The sequence below is a fragment of the Ambystoma mexicanum genome, chromosome 14 (assembly GCF_040938575.1).
Source record: "Ambystoma mexicanum isolate Mex_15411 chromosome 14, UKY_AmexF1_1, whole genome shotgun sequence".
Lineage (NCBI taxonomy): Eukaryota > Metazoa > Chordata > Amphibia > Caudata > Ambystomatidae > Ambystoma > Ambystoma mexicanum.
The window spans coordinates 338,328,626-338,349,760 of NC_090940.1; the positions used below are offsets into that span (position 1 = coordinate 338,328,626).

The 21,135-nt window shown below is 44.2% G+C and overlaps 1 protein-coding gene across 1 annotated transcript in view; it reads left to right on the forward strand.

The window, feature by feature from the left end:
• LOC138527198 (uncharacterized) overlaps nt 1–21,135 on the forward strand; it is a 121,449-nt gene that overhangs the window by 19,728 nt on the left and 80,586 nt on the right. The window lies entirely within an intron of this gene.

Sequence of the window (21,135 nt, forward strand, 5' to 3'; positions counted from 1 at the left end):
CTAAAATGTGGCTGCAGACTCTTGAGTCGGCACCTTCCCATAGAATAGGTCATTAAGCCGTGTACGTTCTCGCAGAGGGGCGCCCGTACCTCTTTTTCTATGTTTAAGGTACTCAGGGTTGATCACCCTAAGTTACCTAGGGTTACCCAGACGTGGACCCCTTGCTCACAGTGCTAGAGAGGCACAGCTCCACCTCACTGATGAGGGCTAACTAGGCCGAAATACGTGTCTGGGGTTGTTGTTGGTACTCTTGTTCAAAGGAGGATTGCCACAGCATTTTGGTGCTGGACTGCTCAAGTAGGCGAGACAAAGACTGAAATGCAAATGGATATTCCTCCTTTGTGAAAGGTACAGTGAGCTAAAATGTGGCTGCGGACTGTGGAGAGGGCACCTGCCCATAGAACAGGTCCTAGACTGAAGTCCTCTCATGCAACTTTCATGAATTGCAAAAAAATGAATGCAAATCCACGCACACCTGGGCTATGTGCATTGTTTGTACGCATATATGCCTCACACCAAATATTTAACATGGATTCATATAGAATCCGTGAAAAATGACAGATAACACAGACAGATAACACACATTACCCTCTCCTCCTAGTTTGATTTCAAACAGTTACCTCGTAACACTTACAGTTTATCAGAATTTCATGGCTGCATATTGAAAATTCCAAACTGTGTTTTAGAAAAAACATATACAAAGATTTATAATATTCATTTTTATTCCAACACATTTCCAATTCCTTTCAATAAATCTTTCATAAAATACCACAATACATTCAGTCATACAAAGGGTGTGCAAAAGGGGTTAGCAAAAGTGCTTTTTTATAGTGCAAACACTTTTTTACTGCAAGCATTTACCGGGAATATGATATGTTGTAGATGCTTAACTTTAAACATTTGTATACATGAGGTGCAGTTGTTTTTTCCAGTGTTATACATTTTGTGAAAAACACTTTCATGATTCAGTCTTTTTCTGTAATGTCATATCTTTCAACTTCCCACGAGATTCATTGTTCCATCATATCTGTATGTTTTTATAAAGAAATTTCAAAACATTAATTGGATAAAAAAACATGTTGACACCAAAGTGTTTCAGCCCTCCATAACAAAATCCATTCATCCACCATGTGTTTTATTAATTAATACACAGACCTTCGCCAGGACAGTAGTTGATTGTATCTTGAACAAATCACTTCATTCGGTCTACAAAAAGTATTGAAAAGTACAAATCTGTAGGAGATTCACTGGGGTGCAATTCCACCATATCACTAGGGTAATTATGAGTTTGGCCTGTGCTTTTATCACTGCATATTGTGGCTGAGTCTCATAGCAGTCTCTGAAGGAGAGGAAATATAAATATATATTCATGTTTGTGATATTCAAATTCACATATCTAATACCATTATAACTCTACAGAGGTCTTTTGGTACCCAGACAAAGGGTAGAGCACAACCTCCGGTAAATTATTACCTTTCGATTCCAGTTTTCTGAATTTTTTGCGCCAGGTGTCTGGTTACCACGGCATCATCTTGAGGTATAACATGCACAACACAAAACCCTCCATTACTTAGTTGTTTTTCATTCCTTTTGTTCAAATTGTCTATCTCTAGCATTGTCTACGATAGTCATTTCCAGTAATTGTCCCTGAACACATGCCCAATGTAGTTGCCTTACCGCTCTCTGTTTTAAACAGCTATATGGTCTAATTTTGAACTATTTATCTTAGACATATCATCCTCTTCCAGCCTGCTTCTTTTCTTTGTGCCAGTGTGTTTAAAGGCCAGCGCCTTTCATGCACTTCTTATGGGACCAGTTACTGTCCAACACTGTTATGTAACGGCCCATAACGTCCTGTCTTGTCCCCTGAGTGTGGTTCTCACTCTTATTAATGCTAAATAGCAGGCACCACGTGTATTACTGATGCTTGTTGCTGTCCGGCAAGTCATTCTTACTTTCCCTTTTTTAAATCTTTTCTTTTTCTGTGCCTCAATAAAGTAACGTCCTTAATGGACGGTTGCCTATTTTTTTTTTAAAACTTGCTGATGCTCACCGTCCCGTTACTATATTTCCATTGCTCGCATCTGTCATTTACTTAATGTGATGCTTATGTGGGATCTCGCAGAGAACGCCTCCCACATTCATGCATAAATGCAGTGTCATCTTAAAGCATCAATCTCCTAACTGTGCTAAGTGATTTTTAACAATGTCAGTTACATTTCAAAAACGGATCTCTGTTACCCATGTGTTCTTCATTATACTCGTATAGCTTACCTTGTTGAAGATACTGCGAGCGCGTACCTTCTCCTCTGTGTTCTATTGTGGGAACCGTTGCCTAGTGACCATATTTCATGGCCCTTGTCACATGTTTCTCTTTCTGTGCACTAGCAGGTAGCCATCTTGAAACAATGTGGCTATACTCTGTGTCTATCTCTTAAGGACATTTCAGTGATCTTTTCTTGCGCTCGTCGTAAAAATGCACGTTCAGCGTGGTAAAGAGGAACAAACTTATCAGCTGCGGGATTAACCCACTAAATGGAGTGGGCTTTGTTGATAGCCACAGAGTCCTACCTATGCACTAAGCTGACCCCATCAAATTGTGTCCTTGATAAATAACATATGGGTAGTATATCTTGAATAAGAGTTAAGTATGTAAGGCTTAACATTAGACCCAGGCACTGTAAACAGGCCTTGTAGCTTGTTTTTATTAGAAATAAATTCACATTTTATCAATCTGCCCAGCAGCCTGGCTGCACATTGGAAACATCATGTTCCAGCACCATGTTGTAAGAGATGAGCAGCCTTTGATACTTTCGAGGTCAGGAAGCGAAGCTCATGGGTGCAGAGGAAGGCAGTGAATGCACAAGCATTTTATAATTTGGCATATTTGTTTATGAAACTGGTCTACTGACTGTTTCAAAATGTTCCATGGCCGTTTTAAATTGCCCCACAGCACATCTCAGCCTGGGACGTGGTCCGAATCGTTCCTAAAATGCAACATCACACCGGTAACTTGTCAACAGTTCAAGGTTCTTGTAGTGTCATCATCGGTTGTGTTCTCTTGAGAAATGGATGGAGGCATCCGGCACAGATGAATAAAGATCTGCTGGTCATCACAAATGTCTCAATGTTTTGGCACTATGATGTGAGAATTATGGGCTGGACTAAGACATTACAGAGGTGATGAAGGGTGTTGTGGTAGCATTTGCAGGATCCAGTAATTTTTCGATAATGGATGTCCCGCTATAGGGGAACATTGTAGCACTGTCAATTAGCCTCCTTTGGAGGATTGACCTAATGTTGCAATATGATTTGATGCTAATTAGTCTGTACGATTATAAAAGTTTTCATTTTGGGGGCATATTTTCACAGTGCTTTTAATGCAGTACTGTTCCGCATTCTGTTTGAATTTCGTTTTCCCAGCTGTATCTGAGCCCAGAATAAATTGTGTGACTTCTTGCCTGGTGTATACTCCTTTTTTGGACTACTTTTCTGAGTTCTGAGGCGACCCACAGTACATTTTTGGTGGCCCATAAGGGGAATCAGCTTTCCCGATCAGACGTGGGTATTCCAGCCATACTCCCGGTTGAGTGCTGGACAGTGTTTGCAGACCAGTCCTAAGAGCTCAACACCAAGGATGCCGTGCAGATGCTGAGTTCACATAGGTCTTAAAGGTCAGAATGCTCCCTTCTCTTGGAAGGGGGTACTGGCCTTTAAAGGAAGACTGCGGGGTCGAGACGACTTGAGAATCTCCAAAGAAGGATATGCAAGTGTACCTGTGCATGAACACGCAGGTAGAGGGAGGGATACATTTTATGAGATGAGCTGAGTGGGAGGACTTTGCTGGGAGGTGACGGGTGAGAGGCAGGAGGAGGAGCAGTGTGATGTTGGATTTTGTGAGGCAGACGGGGCGGTGGGAGGAGTTGTGAGTTTATGTAAGCTAAATAATGATTGGTGGGTCTGGTGCACATCATCCTTTAGGATGGGGAAGCGCCTGCATGGGTCCTCCCACCCCTCCAATAATTGAAAGAAAGAAAGAAAGAAAGAAAGAAAGAAAGAAAGAAAGAAAGAAAGAAAGAAAGAAAGAAAGAAAGAAAGAAAGAAAGAAAGAAAGAAAGAAAGAAAGAAAGAAAGAAAGAAAGGATGCACCCTCTAAAGGTGGAGGGCAATTGGCCATAATACTCATAGATTTTAGGTCCACTCACCCGAAAGGGAGTGACTGGATGGTGGCACATCTGCGTTGGAGCAGAGGGTTGCGTAGTAAAGTGGCAGACCTTGTTAGACGAGAGTTGTGCGTAGTGCAGGCAATTGGTATAGCTGGGTGATTTTTAGTTTGTACGGGTTAAAGAGTAACGAAGATAGTGAAGAAAAGGCATATGCATTGGTGTTTTGTCAAAGCAGTAGTAGTGTGATAAGGTGTAGTTAGTGTGTTGTTCAGTTTAGTGTGGCTGTGGAAGTCCCGGAAGGGCCAGAGCCAATTAAACATGTTAAATCAGAGGAGCTGTGTAGCACATGCAAGGGGCACGGTTGAACGAAGGGAGGAGCAACCGAACCCCAGGCACATTAACATAGGGCATCATTGTTAAGGTGGCAGGCTTGCGGACAAGGCCATTTGTGTACTAACTGAAACTAATAAGACGGGCCATTGTGTCTGAGTGGTGTGAAAGGGCAGGGACTGAGGAGAAGGCCAGTGTGAACAAAATAGGGTTGAAGAGTAAGATGCTAAGTATAAGAGTGAGTGCGAGAGTGTGATTAAGGAAGGGGTAAACATTTTTTGAGATAAAAGTAAAAGGGCCAAGAATAGAGGGGGAAACAAAGAGTACTCTAAAGAATTAGGAAAAGGGCCCAATAATGACACCTTATTTTATGGAAGCACCCCTTGATAATATGTGCAAAATATTGCCCCACAATCGCGATCAAATAATAAAATACCACTTTCAGTGGGTAGGGGACAGAGTGGGAAAGGGTTTTCAGGATACAATCGACAGTATATACTAATATTTGTTGGCAACATACAAAGGTGTGAAGTTTAAAAAGAGGCAGGACATTTTAGGTCTCTGTAAACTGTTGGAAGAAACTAAAAAAGAGAAAAAAGGGAGGAGGAGAATAATAGTGCTCTGCCCTCTCCCTATGCATTCTATCCACCGTTAAAACCAGGCGCAGAATAAAAAAACCCTAAGCAAGCATACCCGGACAAGGAGAAAATAAATAAAAACAAGGCAGAGTCATACCCTCATTCTGGGATTGAGGAAGGGAAAGGGAAAACAAATATTTAGCAGGCATTAAAACAAGCACACAGCAGCAACGTGACTCAATGTTTAGAGAAGCAGAAAAGGCAGTGTAGAGTAGAATAGAGAAAAAAGGGAATGAGCAGGGAAAGAGGGAAGACCAGCAGAGATGGATAGTAGGATGCGTACAATTTAAAATGGATGACTGGGGAGAGGTCATGGGAGAAGGCAAACCAGATACAACATAGGGTACTCATTTTGCATCAGATTGTGAAGATAGCAGTGGCAGTGACAATACGGATGACGAATTCAACACATGTGATTTAACGAATGGGTTTTAGAGGAAGGAGGAGAAAAGAAGGGGAGGAAGAGGAAAGAGAGAAAAACACAGGGGGCTTGGGGGACAGGCTTCAATGTAGAAAACAAGTATGGCAGTAGTAAAAAGACAACGATGAGGTGCTAGGCACCAAGCACACACAGAGCAGTCCCTTCTACAGCAGTCAAAAGGGGAAGTGCATTGCCTACCCTGGCAGAGAATGGACAGGGATAATTTGGTTTACAGTTTACCTTCACTAATGGCAGGGCCAGCAAGTGCATATATGTATTTGAGAAGGAGACAGAAGTCATCCCATTGGCCATAGGGGACATTAAAAGCTTATTTGCAGTATTGGTGGGGGAACGTAGTGATAAGATTTGGCAGCAAGCAGGATACGCTGGGGTAAAGTTAGGCTTTAACATACATGACAGGCACCTTTTAATAATTACAGAGCACACGTATGGAAGGCTCTGAGAGAGCTGTATCCACATCAGATATGGGATCAATATTTGCATGAAAAATGAAGCCAGATTAGGACCTTGCAGAATACATATGATCAATCCAAGAAATGTCTACACAAGAGAATAAGCAGTCCTGGGGTGATAAAATACCTCTATTCTATAATATTCTAGTGAGGGGGCTGCCCACCGATATATAAGGTTCCCTAGAAAAAGTTGTCAGGAACGAAGCAAAGGGATGGCCGAAATACAGTCTACTACTATACATTACTGCAAAAGAAAACAGGAAAAAGACAAGGATGCAGTAGACAACGCGGTACAGTCAGAAAACAAACGTGTGCAGAGAAAACTTGCCAAAATAGGCATGGAAGGGGCAGTGCTAACAGGAAAAGTCAGCGTTCAACCTGCCCAATATGGGGGCTTTCAGTGCCAGCTGTAGTACAACAAGGGGGATACATACAAGCACAATATAACCCACAGTGGGGAATACACCAGATGTAACAGCAGCCCGGATTCATAAATATGCAACAGCCTGGGTTCGCACACGCAGGGGGAGTAAATGTGTACATGCAGCAGTATCAGATGGGAAGGGGATATTAACTAAGGGGAAGAGGATTTGGATATAGGTATATTGGGCCCGGTGTAGAGGACAGTGTTTTGCCAGCGTACATTTCGGTCTCTTTGCACAAACATGACAACTTATTCAACAAACAGGACAGCAGGAAGGAATACAGCCATAGCAGCAGTATAAACAGACATACGTACCACCTCAGCAGGTACAAATGGTGCCGGAGTCACACATGCGTGTGCAGCATATCCAGACACAGCTCATGCCTCCACAGGGACCAGGACTGGCCCTCGGAGGAGCTGAATTCCAGAGTACAGTGAGAGTACTACAGGCACAAGCGAAGACACTAGTACCAGAGAAAGTGACTATATTGGGGCACAATGAGGTGCCTCATTAAACAGGAGTCACAGTGATGGGAGGAAATCCATGTACATCTTCGAGCAATACACTCTTACAATGGGGTGCCCACAGGAAGTAAGAGTATGTCCTGTCCTAGCAGCAACTGAAGGCCCCGAAGAGGAGCCAAAGGTATCAGTTCAAATAGGACGGAGGGACTGTCCCTTACTAATAGATACTGGAACTACTAGATCCTGTATAAAGGAAGAGGGATTCACATTATCCAACAAGAAATTGGACATGCAAGACCTTTTGGGGACCATCCAAGAGGTTCCTCTGACAAATGATTTACCATTGACAATAAGGACACAGCATACCAAAGCACCATTATTGTATTCAAAAGACAGACCCATTAACACATTAGGAAGAGATTTGTTAAGCAAATTGAACACCACAATTTCATTTTCAGAAAATAGGATGGTGAACACCACACCTGCGATGTACCCAGCCAGGGTGACAGTGTTGATGCAGGCATAGTACGCACTGAGTACACAATGAGAGGGATACCCACACACACAGAGATGTTTTTGTATGGGGTACAGGCACTGCTAGGATGGATATCAGGGATACAAGGGAAGCTGTTTCGACTGTCAAAGTAATTATTGTTCAAACACGGTGCTCCTCCATCATAACTTCAGGCACACACTGGTATGGACCCAAAACTAACACTGACAGGAGCAAAAGAGAAGAGGGGCATCTAGGCCTGATCCCAGGTGTGTGAAGAGAAGTAGAGTGACAGAGGAGAGGGACAGACAATGCTTGGTGGGGTGCAAAGCTTGCCAGCAATGTAAACACCCTGAGGCCCTATCTGTAGGGCCCGGCGGAGGGGTGATGTGGGTCCCTCTAAGGCACATGTTGCCCGTAGCGCCAGGGCAGGGATGTGCCTTACCATAAATACAGTTTGCTGAAGGCCTCGGATTCACCCTTTCCTCCCTCAGTTCCCAGGTTTTTTTTTCTTTTGAAAGGGAAATTATTTATATTAGAAGTAAACATTTTCAACTGTGAGGTATCTGTGGCTGATTTTAGAGCTGGGGAGCCTGCCCTGCTGACAGAGCAATGGCCTTTGTCATCTCATACATTAGAATTTCAATGGGACATAACGGTGGTGGTGGCGAATGCCCAACAAAGGCAGAGGTTCTTTTAAATGTGGCCTATTCAGAACCATGCCAGGCTCCCAGGCCCGCAGGGTACTCGTCGGGGGTCCTCTTCAATTAACCTCCACCCCCTTCCCTTACACAGACGCTTCCGGGCTGATTCAAAGCAAAGCGCTATACCTACGGGACATTACATAAAAATAATATTTACAGAGTGTGTGTTAAACAGTCCACAGCCGAAAAAACTCTCTGGTGGTTTGGTCCTTACTGTATTACAGGTGCAGCTACACCGCAACAGCCCTGTTGCGCATCTAACTGTTCCCACGGGCAATATGCACACAAACTGCAGAATAGCAGGCTTGAGGTGCACTGATGAGATATCACACATGCTGCGGCAGCCTATGTTATTTGTGCCCGACGGCGAGGCAATGATGACCACAACTTTTTGTTGCAATATGCAAGGTCATTGTTGCCATGCCATCTGGCCACTGCTACTATGTATTAAACAACCACAAGATTGGGGGCTTCTGTGCGTAAATAGTGCCTGCGCGGATGGGCCGGCCCTGGCATGTAAACACACTACTTGTCTGGAGCATTGACTGGGAATTCCAGCTCGATTCCTCTATTCCCACCAGCAGGTGACCAATAAGCAATATTCAGAAGCACTCTGTGGTGGGAAATCAATACTTTCTAAAGAAAGACCACCAAGGCATACTGAATATAAGCGTTGCTATTTACACAGTGTTTAATGCTGGTGGGCAGCCTTGGTCATTTCATCTTCCTAGATAATTAAAATGAAGACATTTCTGGCACAGTTCATTGCACTTACCTTTGCTTTTTGCCTCATGCCTCAGTGCGATCCAACAATGCAAAACAGGAACCACTGGCAGATTGCTTGGGCTGTCATCATCAGAGAGCAAAGGCAGGCTTCTAGTCTGAGAGGTGGGCCAAGCTGGGTCTGCTCAGCCCGGAGAGGAATCCCACGTGCCTCTGTGTGGCTGGCTGCTGCACTCAGCTCTGCTCTGCCTTAGCCCCAGACGAGCACCATAGCTCAAAACCATAAAGTAACAGACATGAAGGCATCACGCCATGCTGCTTCCACTGCCCAGGCCTGGGTGGCCTCAGGCAATCTGGAGCTTGCCCATTTTTTCAAATAGTCTGTTGAAGTCATTTCTAAGTGACAGGACTATGAGGGTATTCTCCTCCACAGCAGCTGCAAACCCCAATGCCCATCACCCGTGGAGTACCCCATGGATCCTGTGTTTCTCCCACTCTGTATAACATATTCACCAAGCCCCTCTTCGATGATCTGGACAATCTTGGTATCACCTACACTAATTATGCGGATGATACACAGATTCTCCTCCCACTTTCAGGGGATTATGCAGAGGATTTGGCCATGGTGAATAGAGTCTACCTCATCATCCAGGCATGGCAACTCATGGTCTTTGCCTGAATGATGACAAAACAGAGATCATCACTGTGGGTACCCCCACCAACCTCAAAAAACTATGGCATGAATACTCTTCATAGATTATTGACGGCAACCTTATCAAAGTGGCCAGTGAGGTAAAAACCCTAGGTTTCTACCTCGACTCAACCCTCTCATTCAACAAACAAGTCAATACCCTGGCCTCTACTATATCTTACACCTGTAAATTGGTTAGAACTGGCAAACCCTTTCTCTCTGACAACAGCAGCATCATCCTGGCCAGAGCCCTCATTCTGTCTAGGCTTGATTACTGTAACGCCCTCTACATTGGCTCCAACAAAGCAATCATCAGCAAAATCCAAACCCTCCAAAATAATTCCTTTATAGCGGGTCTTGGAGTGGCTAGGAGAGACCCTATCTGAAATTAAGCGACAAAACAACTGGCTATCCACCAATGATAAAATCAAGCTGAAAACTGCGTCTCTCTCTCTCTCTCTCTCTCTCTCTCTCTCTCTCTCTCATAAATCTTTAAACGCTGCCGCTCCCAGCTACCTCTCAGAGAGATTCCTTAGAAGGACCTCTACTAGACCAACCAGATTAGTCAATACCAATTGCCTCAGCATCCCAAGATTTAAACTATCTAAGGTGAGAGGTAGTAGCTTTCCGACCAAAGCAGCCCAGCTCTGGACTCTCTGCCACCCTCAATCCGTGGCTCAATCTTACCAGAACTTTAGATCCAACTGCATTAACTGGCTGAAATCTACTGATCACTAGGACCGCCCCCTCCTTGCTCTCAGTCCACCCTGCTGGCCACCTTGTTCTCCAATGTAGTACACCCTGCGGGTACTACCTCTCTCTGCCCACTAATCTTGTTTCCTTCACCCTGTTCTAGCTTCTCCTCTTCTGTGCTCATCATATGATTGTTTACACAGTGTACTTTTATTGCCTTGTATCCACTTTATCTATACCTGTATATGTAATGTATTTCTATTTATTTATCTGCGTAACCAAGCTGAGAATTTACTTGTAACCCCTGCGCCCTGATACCTTCAGGTTTGGAGCGCATTAGAAATAAAAAACAAACAAATAAACAAACATGCAACAAACTATTTTTTAAAAAGCACAAGCTCCAGGCTCCACTCCAGGGCCAGAGGTTGCAGAATTATGGCAGGCGTTGCTGGAGAGATAGCAGAGGTCGCTCATGCTTTTTAAAGCTGTAAGAAAGAACCCAGCCTGGCGCTAAGAGGAAATGAAAGAACTTTTACTTTAGACCTGTCAAATACTCTCGAGAGCCCAATATACATAGTGCATGGCCATCCAACTGTCAGGATCCTGCCTTACCTGATTCACAGGTGCTGCTGAACCCCACAGACCCAAGAGTGTCACGCCTACAGCTGATAGAAATAACAGCTGGACTTTAAAGGAGAAGTGGATAAAATAAAAAAAGGAACAGATTTAAGCTTCTTTACATCTACTGCATGAATAGGTGAGAAGAGACAAGACACATAGAAGTACCATTATTGCAATTAAACTCCTCCCATCCTGTGACTTCTCATTGAATACTAAATACCTGTATTCCTCTTCCTGATAGCTAGAGGAATGCACTCTGAAGAACTTACATGCTATACCCTTATCTTCTAAGAGAGTTAATTGGTTCTTTTGTTTGAAGGTTCCTCTTTTACCTTCTTATGTTTCCAGTACTTTGACCTTGAAATATTTCTTAAACCATGGCTGCCCATACTGTTACCCTACCTTACTAACTAAATTTCAACTAAACTGCAACTGAAGTTTTCCTGTTAACATAAGCACTATACCAACTGGTTAGTTGAGTTTTAAATATGATGAAATCTCCTTGAAAGATTTGACTTTCTTTCAACACATGACTTTTATTTTTCTCAACATTTCTTCCATACATTTGTATGCTCGTGGATGCTCCACTTCACTGTGCAATCAAGCACAAATACAGTTCCTTTGCTTTTATGTTTGAACCCTGCTCTTTAGCATTGCATGGTAACGAATACTACACATGACTGTCTAATTCGGAAAGCAGTGTCTGCGCTACGAAAGAAAACGTCTTGCTGTAAAGCTTATTGTCTCTTATGTACACATCATAACAAGCATAGGTTTGCATCGGTTTGCTTGCAGCATATAGCTCTCAGAGAGACAGCGTACATTATCTGTGCATACACTCTATTGTTGCAAGAGTGTAAGCTCTGAAAAAAGACTCACATAAGGAAATACTTTCCTGCAGCTGATTTCCTCCTGATATATAGTTCTAAAACAATAAACAGTCTGAATATACTTTATAAGTGATTACACGGCCTGCGGTAGCAGCCATGCAGTTATGTTTAAGTTGCTAAACCCACAGGAATACCACTTTTTTGGCGCCTTATAATTTCGCCCCTCCTCCCCCCTGGAGGAATCGTCAGCAAACTTGCAAAAAAAAGTATATGGCCCGTTCTGAATTTTTTTTGGCAAGTTTGGTGAGGGTTGGTGCAGGGGGGCAAAGTTATAGGGGGGTCCCACATTTTTTTTTCTTTCCATAGACTGAATCGGGAAAAACTGCGCGCATGGCTACAGGGCGAACGGCTGGAGGGATTTTCACCAGAATTGCAGCAGGACAGGGGGCTTGGTTCAGAAAGCATGCTTTTTTGTGTTTGGTGGAAATTCGACGAGTACTTTGTTGCAAAGAACTGAAATGTACATCTCAAAAAATGTTTGATATCTGGCTCCGCTCCACAGACCCCTTTTCCTGTTCGCTCTGCGGACAGAAGTGTCATTGGCTTGCAGTACGCCGTGATGTCGGCAAACATGGTTGGCTGGAGGGAAGAGCGTGCTATGCGTCAAAGTTTTTGGGAAACGCTGCCATGCTGTTCTCGGAGGATAGTGTTGTGGTGTGTGTACCAAGCCCCTAAGGCATTGTGTGCATGGCTGGGGCTCTTGTACGTAACAGTGTGGCCACTAAAATTAATCATATCTGGCTCTGCTTCGGCGTCCCATTTCCCTGTTCGCTGCGCGGTCAATTTATTTTTGTTTTATCCTCTTTATTTAACTTTTAAAGAACAACAAAATAACAACAAAGTCATATTTCAGGATAATAAATCGTTACAATGCAATAAGAACAATGAATAGGCAATTAGAGCAATGAATAGGTAATCAGCATGGAACGTATAATAAAAACAAAAACATATTGCATAAACAATAAGAAAAATATCCACAGGATCTTAGAATTTCAAACAAAACTTTGATACAATATTGTCAAAGGTACCAATAATGCACAGACCAACACAAGACACAGGATACAACACAACACTAATCCCCCATGAAAGCCCCCCCACCCGCTCTTAAAGAATTACAAATTTGATTGCACTGCAGTGTGCGGTGACGTGATATGCGTCATACGTTTTCAATAACGCTGGCATGTTGTATCCGAGGACAATGCGGCGGCGAAAAGGGCCTGGAAAACATACTTTACGGCATCTGGTGGTGAGAAGAAGGGATGAAAAGGGTGGGGGCGTGAGAAGTGCTTCATCTGATATATCTCATTAGAAGAAGATGGTGGTGTGCTAGAGGTATCCTTGCATATTACGCCAATTTGCGGTTACCTCAAGAGGCAACAAGCGTGTGTGGTGATTGCAGGCAGAATTCATTATGGCATGACAGCTCCAGCGGCAATCTCTTTCTGTGATGAGTGGTGGCAGGATGAATTGCAGAAAGGGAGTGCATTCCACATGACATGAACATTTAAACATAGCGTGTGCTATGGTGTGTTGTGTGTGGTAAGTCCATAGCCCCTTCGATGAAGGGCTGGAGCCCTTGCACGGAACAGTATGTCCACTGGTTGAAAAGGTATGTCCACTGGTTGCAAGTAGGTGTCACATTGTTGCTTTGTGTGTGTGGTTTGGCTGCATTGCACACATTGTTGGTTGCATGGGTGTGGTGATTGTTAGAACATCCTACAGGTGTCGGTGTATGGGTGGAGATGCTGCAGTGAGCAGTGCTGCAACATGTCCACTGGGTGCAGTGTTGGAATAGTTTCCATATAGAAGAACAAGTTACTTATCAACTGTAACGCTCTTTCGATTGGATGTTGCTCCCACATATTCCTCATCTTAGATATATCCTTACCTTCAGCTTTGCTGCTTCGGAATTTTTTTTCTCTCTCCACCAGAGGGCGCTCTCTCGAGGCGGCAGCGTCAATATCCCTCGGCGGAATCCGTCGAGCACCGATGTCATCCGTTGTATAAATGGCTTGAGCGTGCCCGTTGGCTTCAGTTCTGTTTTTTCGTGTATCAGAGCCCATGAATTGTAGTTAAAGGCGTGCTTCTTTTGACCCAAGCCTTAAAAGAATTTAGAGTGTAAAGCACGTAAACTGTACTGCAGGGTAGGCTGGGAGGGTAGATGAGGAATACGTGGGAGGAACATCCAATCGAAAGAACGTTACAGTTGGTAAGTAACTTGTTCTTCGAATAGATTGTGTCCTCCCACATATTCCTCATCTTAGATAGACTCCCAAAGCAGTTTTGTATTGGAGGTGGGAGTACAGACATTCTTTTAGTCATGTACCGAATGAAGTACTGATTTAGCAAATAGACCTCCTTGAGAGGTAGTTGAGTCCAAAGCATAATGTTTTATAAAAGTATGCATGGATGACCATGTGGCTGCTGCACAAATATCTTAAACAGGGACACCCCTTTATAGTGCTGTTGAAGTTGCCATGCCCCTAGTTGAATGAGCTCTCAATCCCTGAGGGGGATCTTTCCCAGCCAGCCTATAACACTCAGTTATGGCTAAGATTATCCATCTTGATAATGTTTATTTGGTTACAGCTAGTCTAATTTACAGCCAGTGTATCCTACAAACAGTTGGTCACACTGACGTATTTTTGTCAGTCTTGAAATATAAAAGTTAAGAGCCCTTCTAGGGTCTAATCTATGTAGTTGTTCCTCTTCCTTACTTGTGTGAGGAGGAGGGTAGAAAGTAGGTCATATTATTTTTTGTGACAGATGAAAGTCTGAGACGGTCTTTGCAAAAAAGAAGGTTTGACCCCAAGGACAACTTTATCTTTATAAAGGGTGGTGTGAGGAGGACCACTAGAAAGTGCCTGAAACTCACTTACCCTGCGGGCTGATGTCAATGCAATTAGAAGTATTGTTTTCAGAGTAAGAAACCTTAATGGACAAGAATGTAAAGGCTCAAAAGGAGCACATCTAAGGAACGTTAAAACCAAGTTTAAATCCCACACAGGAACTTGAAAAGGTATTGGTGGAAATACATTATTTAAACCTTTTAAAAATTGGGCTATTAAAGGTATCTTAAAATAAGATTCTTTCTCTGACGAGCGCTTAAAGATAGATAGCGCTGCTAAGTATCCTTTTATCGTACTAACCTGGAGCCCCAGATTAGCCAAATGTAACAGAAAAGATAATACTTAGGAATATTACATTGAAAAGGGTCCACATTCTTATCCCTGCACCAGTTACTTAACTTGCTCCAACGACACCGGTACAGAGATTTAGTTGCTGGCCTTCTGGCCGAAAGCAAAATCTCCATAACATCATCCGGAAGGTCCCAATCCTTGTATCTCAAACTCTCAGAAGACATGCATGAAGGTTGAGTATGTTGACCTCTGGATGGAGAACGTGACCTCCCTCTTGCGAGAGAAGATCTTCTCTTTTTGGAAGACGTATTGGAGGGCAGATGGACATGTCAAGAAGGTCCGGGTACCACGTTCTCCTGGCCCAATCCGGGGCAATTAGGATCATTGTTTTCCTGAACTTTCTCAACTTCCTGATTACCTGAGGGATCACAGGGACTGGAGGGAACGCATACAGAAGAGGAAACTCCCATTCCACTACGAATGCGTCTCCTAGAGCTCTTCTCGGGGGAAATTCCCTTGAGCAGTACAGTTTGCACTTCCTGTTGACAATGGCCACGAACAGATCCACTTGCGGGGTTCCCCAAAGGGCGAAGATCTCTTGAAGGACTTCCTGAGCTAGTCCCCACTCGTGGGAGACTGTGCTCTGCCTGCTCAGAGCGTCTGCCACTGTGTTTTGCTCTCCTGCTAGGTGAATGGCAGACAGAGAGATCCCTTCTTGTATTGCCCAGAACCAGATCTGCATTGCTTCTCTGCACAGTGGTAGTGACCCTACTCCTCCTCTCTTGTTAAAATAGTACATGGCCACTGTGTTGTCCGTCATTATCAGGACATTCTTTCCCCGTACAGAGGGCAGGAAGGCCTTCAGCGCTAGTCTGATTGCCCTCAGCTCTAATAGGTTGATGTGTAGTTTGGACTCCGATGGAGACCAACGACCGCTAATTGTCAATTAGTTGGTGTGAGCTCCCCACCCCGTGAGTGAGGCATTCGTTACTACTGTTATCTCTGGCCATGGTTGCCAAAAAGACTCTCCCTTGAGGATATGTTCCTTGCAAGCCCACCATTGTAGATCCTGTACTATCCTGGTTGGAACTTGTAAAAGATCTGTCATTTCCCCTGAAAATTAGGACCATTGAGTCCTAAGGGCCCATTGAAGGGATCTCATACTCAACCTGGTTTCTGGCACCAGAAAAATGCAGGATGCCATGAGGCCGAGCAACCTGAGAAAATTGGTAGACTCTGGGTAATCTGGAATTTTATTACCATCTGCACAATGTGGTAAGCTCTCTCTTCGGGAGGTGAGGCTTTGCCCAAACAAGTATCCAAGACTGCTTCGATAAACTGGAGCTTCTGTGATGGTATCATGTTTGACTTTTTTAAATTCAGAGAAAACCCTAGTTTGTGAAGGAAGTGGCAAGTCTTGGATAGATGATCATGGCCTTGTTCTGGAGAACGTGCCCTGATCATCCAATCGTCCAAATAGGGGTAGACGTGAATCCCCCCTCTTCTGAGACTCGCTGCCACTACCGCCATCAACTTGGTGAAAACTCTTGGGGCGGAGGTCAACTCGAATGGCAGAACTCGAAACTGATAGTGAGAATTGCCAATCGCAAACCTCAGGTACTTTTTGTGCTTGAGATGGATTGGTACATGAAAGTAAGCATCCTGAAGGTCCAATGATACCAACCAGTCTTGAAGTTGGAGAGCCTGAAGGATCTGAGAAAGAGTAACCATCTTGAACTTGTCCTTCCTGAGGAACTTGTTCAAGTCTCTCAAGTCCAAGATGGGTATCAAACCTCCGTCTTTCTTTGGTATGAGGAAGTATGGGGAATACCAACCCATGTTCCTCTCCGCTACAGGTGCATGTTCTATTGCACCTTTCTGTAGAAGGGTTAATACTTCCTGCAACAGGAGCGGGTCTGGATTTTTGGCAGAGTTTTATCCCAGTGGGTGAATCTGAGGTTTCTTTTGAAAAGGAAGGCAGTAACCTTGGGATACTGTTTCCAGAGCCCAAGCATCTGAGGTAATGCCCCGCCATTCCTGCAGATGCTGTGAGATTCTGACTGCCACTGGGGTCTTGTTGATCAAAACCTCAGAGTGCTTTTGCAGCAGCTGCAGCAGCGGCTGAAGGGACAGATGCCGCTGCTGGGGCAGATCTAGCACCTCTTCCTCACCCCCGAGGAAATCTCTTTTGTCCTCTTTGACTGGCCTGTCCCCTTCCTCTCCCAACTGAGGAGTAAAAACGAAAGGGACGACCCCTTCAGGAAGATGAGCCTGTGTAGGGGCATTGTTGAGGTTGTCTTATAGCGGCACGGAGGGATTTTGCTGCTGCCTTGAAGATCTGCAGCTTTTCTAAACTTTCATCCGCTTTGCTGCCAAACAACCTCGAGCCATCAAATGGCATATTAAGAGGTCTAGATTGTACATCTAGTGCAAAACCTGATTTTCTTAGCCATGCAAATTTGCATAGCACTGAGCTAGATGCCATGGACCTACTGATACTGCCAGCAGTGTCCAAACCTGCTTGAAGGCATTCCCCTGAAGCCTCCTTGCCATCCTGTACTATGGATAGGAGCCCGTCACGTTCCTCACCTTCTAGGATTTGTTGAGCTGCTGCTGACATGCAGTCCCACATGGTATATGTAAATCTCGCCAGAGTGCAACATACATTTGTGGATTTTAGAACCATGCTCCCTGATGTAAAAATATTTTTAGACCACGCATCAATCTTTTTATCATCCCTATCAGGGGGAATTGTTGGGTATGCAGCATTTCTAGTTGATGTAGCTGCTTGAACTACCAGACTTTCTGGAGATGGGTGTTTACTTAAGTATTCTGGGTCAGATTTACAGGGTCTATACTTTGCAACATATTTCTTATTTACTACTGGAATAGTTTCAGGTCTTTCCCAAGCAGTATTAACCCTCCTTTGTAAGGCAATATGAAAAGGAAGTATGGGGTTTGGCTGAGGTCCTCCTGACAGGATATAAGTCATATCATCATCCTGATATACCGGTGAGTTTCTACCCCATCCCATAAATTCTGTAACTCTATTAATTTAATTTTCTATAACCTAAATCAGCATGTTTTGCTGGGTCAGGTTTCTCAAATTCGTACTCTGGAGAAGTATCCAGTCCACTTGCTGATTGCAAACATTCATAGAGATCTTGCACCTTATATTGAGGATTAATTAGTTCCTCAGGGACTTGTCTTGTACCAAATGTACCCCTGCAGATGAAACCTCTTCTTCATCTTCTTCTTCTTTCTCCCCATCTTCTGACGACATTTCTTCATATATGGATGACGGATGACATGGTTTGGAAAAAATCATGTCTATTTTCTAGGTGAAACACCTTTTCTGGTATGGGTTTTAACATTGGTGTTTATTTCACCATTGTAACGGGTGTCGACGTCGACAAAAGCGTCAATGGCATCGATGTTGTAGCTATTAACCTCAATGTTGCCGAGGTAGTCTTCGATGATTTCGAAGGAATCATGAATGTCATCGAAGGAGTTGTCGAGACCATCAACGCCGTCAAAGGAGTCTTCGATATCGTCGATTGTGTACTCAACGTAACTTTCTTCGGTTGGGTCGTCCACCCCTTGTGCTCGACAGCCTTCGATGGAGGCTTCGGACATGTTTTGGTCGAGGACTTTGATGACGTATTAAAATCTAACGTCCTTTTCTTAAGTTCTACCTCCTGTTTATGCACTGGAAGGTTTTTCTTTTTAGGTGTTTGGGAAGATTCCCTGGAAGACACCCTCGACACCCTCAACCATTTTTTGTCGGATTTCTTCGTCTTAGACCTTCCCCTGTCACTTTCTTTGTGCATAGGGGCATGGTCTTCATCAGACATTTTTGAGGGGTCTGGGCCGCATTCTCAAAAATCTTCATCATAGATGCTCTAAAAGCTTCCCACTTTTTAGGGGAGTCATGCTTTGTTGGACATGTTATTATAACTTCCTCAGATGTAGTTGAGGAAGAGGGAGACCGGTGTCGTCTTTTCTTTGTTTTTTTAGACGAAGAAGAAGAGGACTTTCTGGATCTACTCCTCGACCTCTTTTTTTATGATTTTTTTTGTCAAAGACTCGGTCAAGTCTTTTTTCCCTCTCGAAGAAAACTTTGAGGATTCCTCCCCCACCGCCAGTTTACCTCTTCTTTCTTTGACAGGAACCGCAGGAACCGCAGTCATCAATTCGATGGTTGAAACCGAGGCACCAGAGGCAATTTCAATGAGGGTCGGTCAGCGACATCTTTTTCCCACACTTCTGGCATTTCTTAGACCCAGTTTTCGGTGTGTTAGGGATGATGAAGACGACATGATTATTATAACTGAAGCAACGTTTTATCTCGATCCGAAGCGAAGCTAACGGAAAAAACGGAACTGGAGCCAACGGGCCTGCTCGAGGCATTTATACAACGGATGACGTCGGTGCTCGACGGATGCCGCCGAGGGACATCGACGCCGCCACCTTGAGAGGAGCGCCCTCTGGTGGAGAGAGCAAAAAATCTCTGCCGCAGCAAAGCGAAGGTAAGGATATATCTAAAATGAGTCCCTATGTTGCCTTTGTGAATTCTGGCACATAGCTTCATGTTCGCCAGCATGGCTCTGTTATGTTGTGGTGGATGTGGGCAAGGCCTAGACTGGTGGGTGCATGGCCAAAGGCCGTAGGACGTAGGCCATGCACCCAACAGCCTAGTCCTTCACCACAGCCACCACAACACAATGCAGGCAAGCAGTTGTAACTCTGCATGTCTTCGAATGTGGGGGCCTTTACATAATGGTTGTGGAGGACATTGTAGACTTGGTAGAACAGCAGACTTGAGCTGCTATGCGTACATTAGCATATGGTGTAGGTCACTGCACGTGTTGCACATTAGGGAGTCGCATGTGACCATTTGCATTTGCTAGGGTTTGCCCTTTATAAGACCCTTCAAATGTTGCATTGGATGCATGGCAGGAGCCCTTGCACCGACAAGTATTTCCACTGGTTCTAAGTAGGTTTGACATTATTGCTTTGTGTGTGTGTGGTTTGGGTGCATTGCATACATTGTTGGCTCCATGGGTGTGGTGATTGTTAGAACATCTTAGAGTTGTCGGTGCATGGCTGGAGATGCAGAAGTGAGCAGTGTCCAATGGGTGCTGTGTTGGAATACTGTCCATATACAAGAGGGTACGGTTAAGTGGATGCAAAATGTTCTTGGGTAGCTTGCATTGAGCAGATAAGTAAGTATTGTACTGCACTCTGCACTATTGCTTGTATGCAGTTACTTCTTACAGTTGTCGCTGCATGGGTGGAGATGCTGCAGTGAGCAGTGCTGCAACATGTCCACTGGGTGCAGTGTTGGAATAGTGTCCATATAGAAGAGAGTACGGTTGAACTGGTTCTGAAATGCGCTTGGGTAGTCCACATTGCGCAGATTAGTAAGTGTTGTTGTGCACTATGCAGTATTGGTTCTATGCACTTACTAGAGTGTTGGGAGCAGGACCAATGGTGTCAAGTTTGTGTTGTTTGGTTGGCAGTAATATAATGCTTTGTGAATGGAAGTGGGCAGGGGTGCCAACCAGTGTGGTTTGTTTGTGGATTATGGTAACTGGATTTGTGGATTATGGTAACTGGAACATGTTTTCATGGAATGCTGTTTTATGGGGCGGCGGATGGGTAGAAGTGCCAGTGCCTATATTGCCTTTGTGAATTCTGGAACCTGGCTACACGTTAGACTGAATGGCTCTGTTATGTTGTTGTGGGTCTGGGCAAGGCCTAGACTGTTGGGTGCATGACCAAACACCATAGGATGTAGGCCATGCACCTAACAGCCTAGCCCTTCACCACATCCACCAAAAGAAAATGCAGGCATGTAGGTGTAACTCTGCATGTATTTGAAGTTGGTGATTTTTACACAATGTTTGTGGAGCACATTGTAGACTTGGTAGAACAGCAGAAGTGAGCGGCTATGCATAGATTAGCATTTGGTGTAGATCATTGCACCTGTTGCACAATAGGGAGCCACATGTGACCATTTGCGGAGTCTTTGTAGTCAGGGTGGCAGGCAGCGATGGAGAGACCCAGAGTCCTAATAGTGAGTGATACCTTTGTGCACAATCTGTACAGGTATGCCATGCAAAGAGGCATGGCTGTTAATTTTGGGGTTGGAAGGAGTGGAGGCTGTCTGGGGCACGTCTACGAGGGCAATTTCGGCAGTATGGTTGACCTTTGCAGATGTGTGGCCTTTGTCTGTACTGTTTATGTTGTCATACTGCATT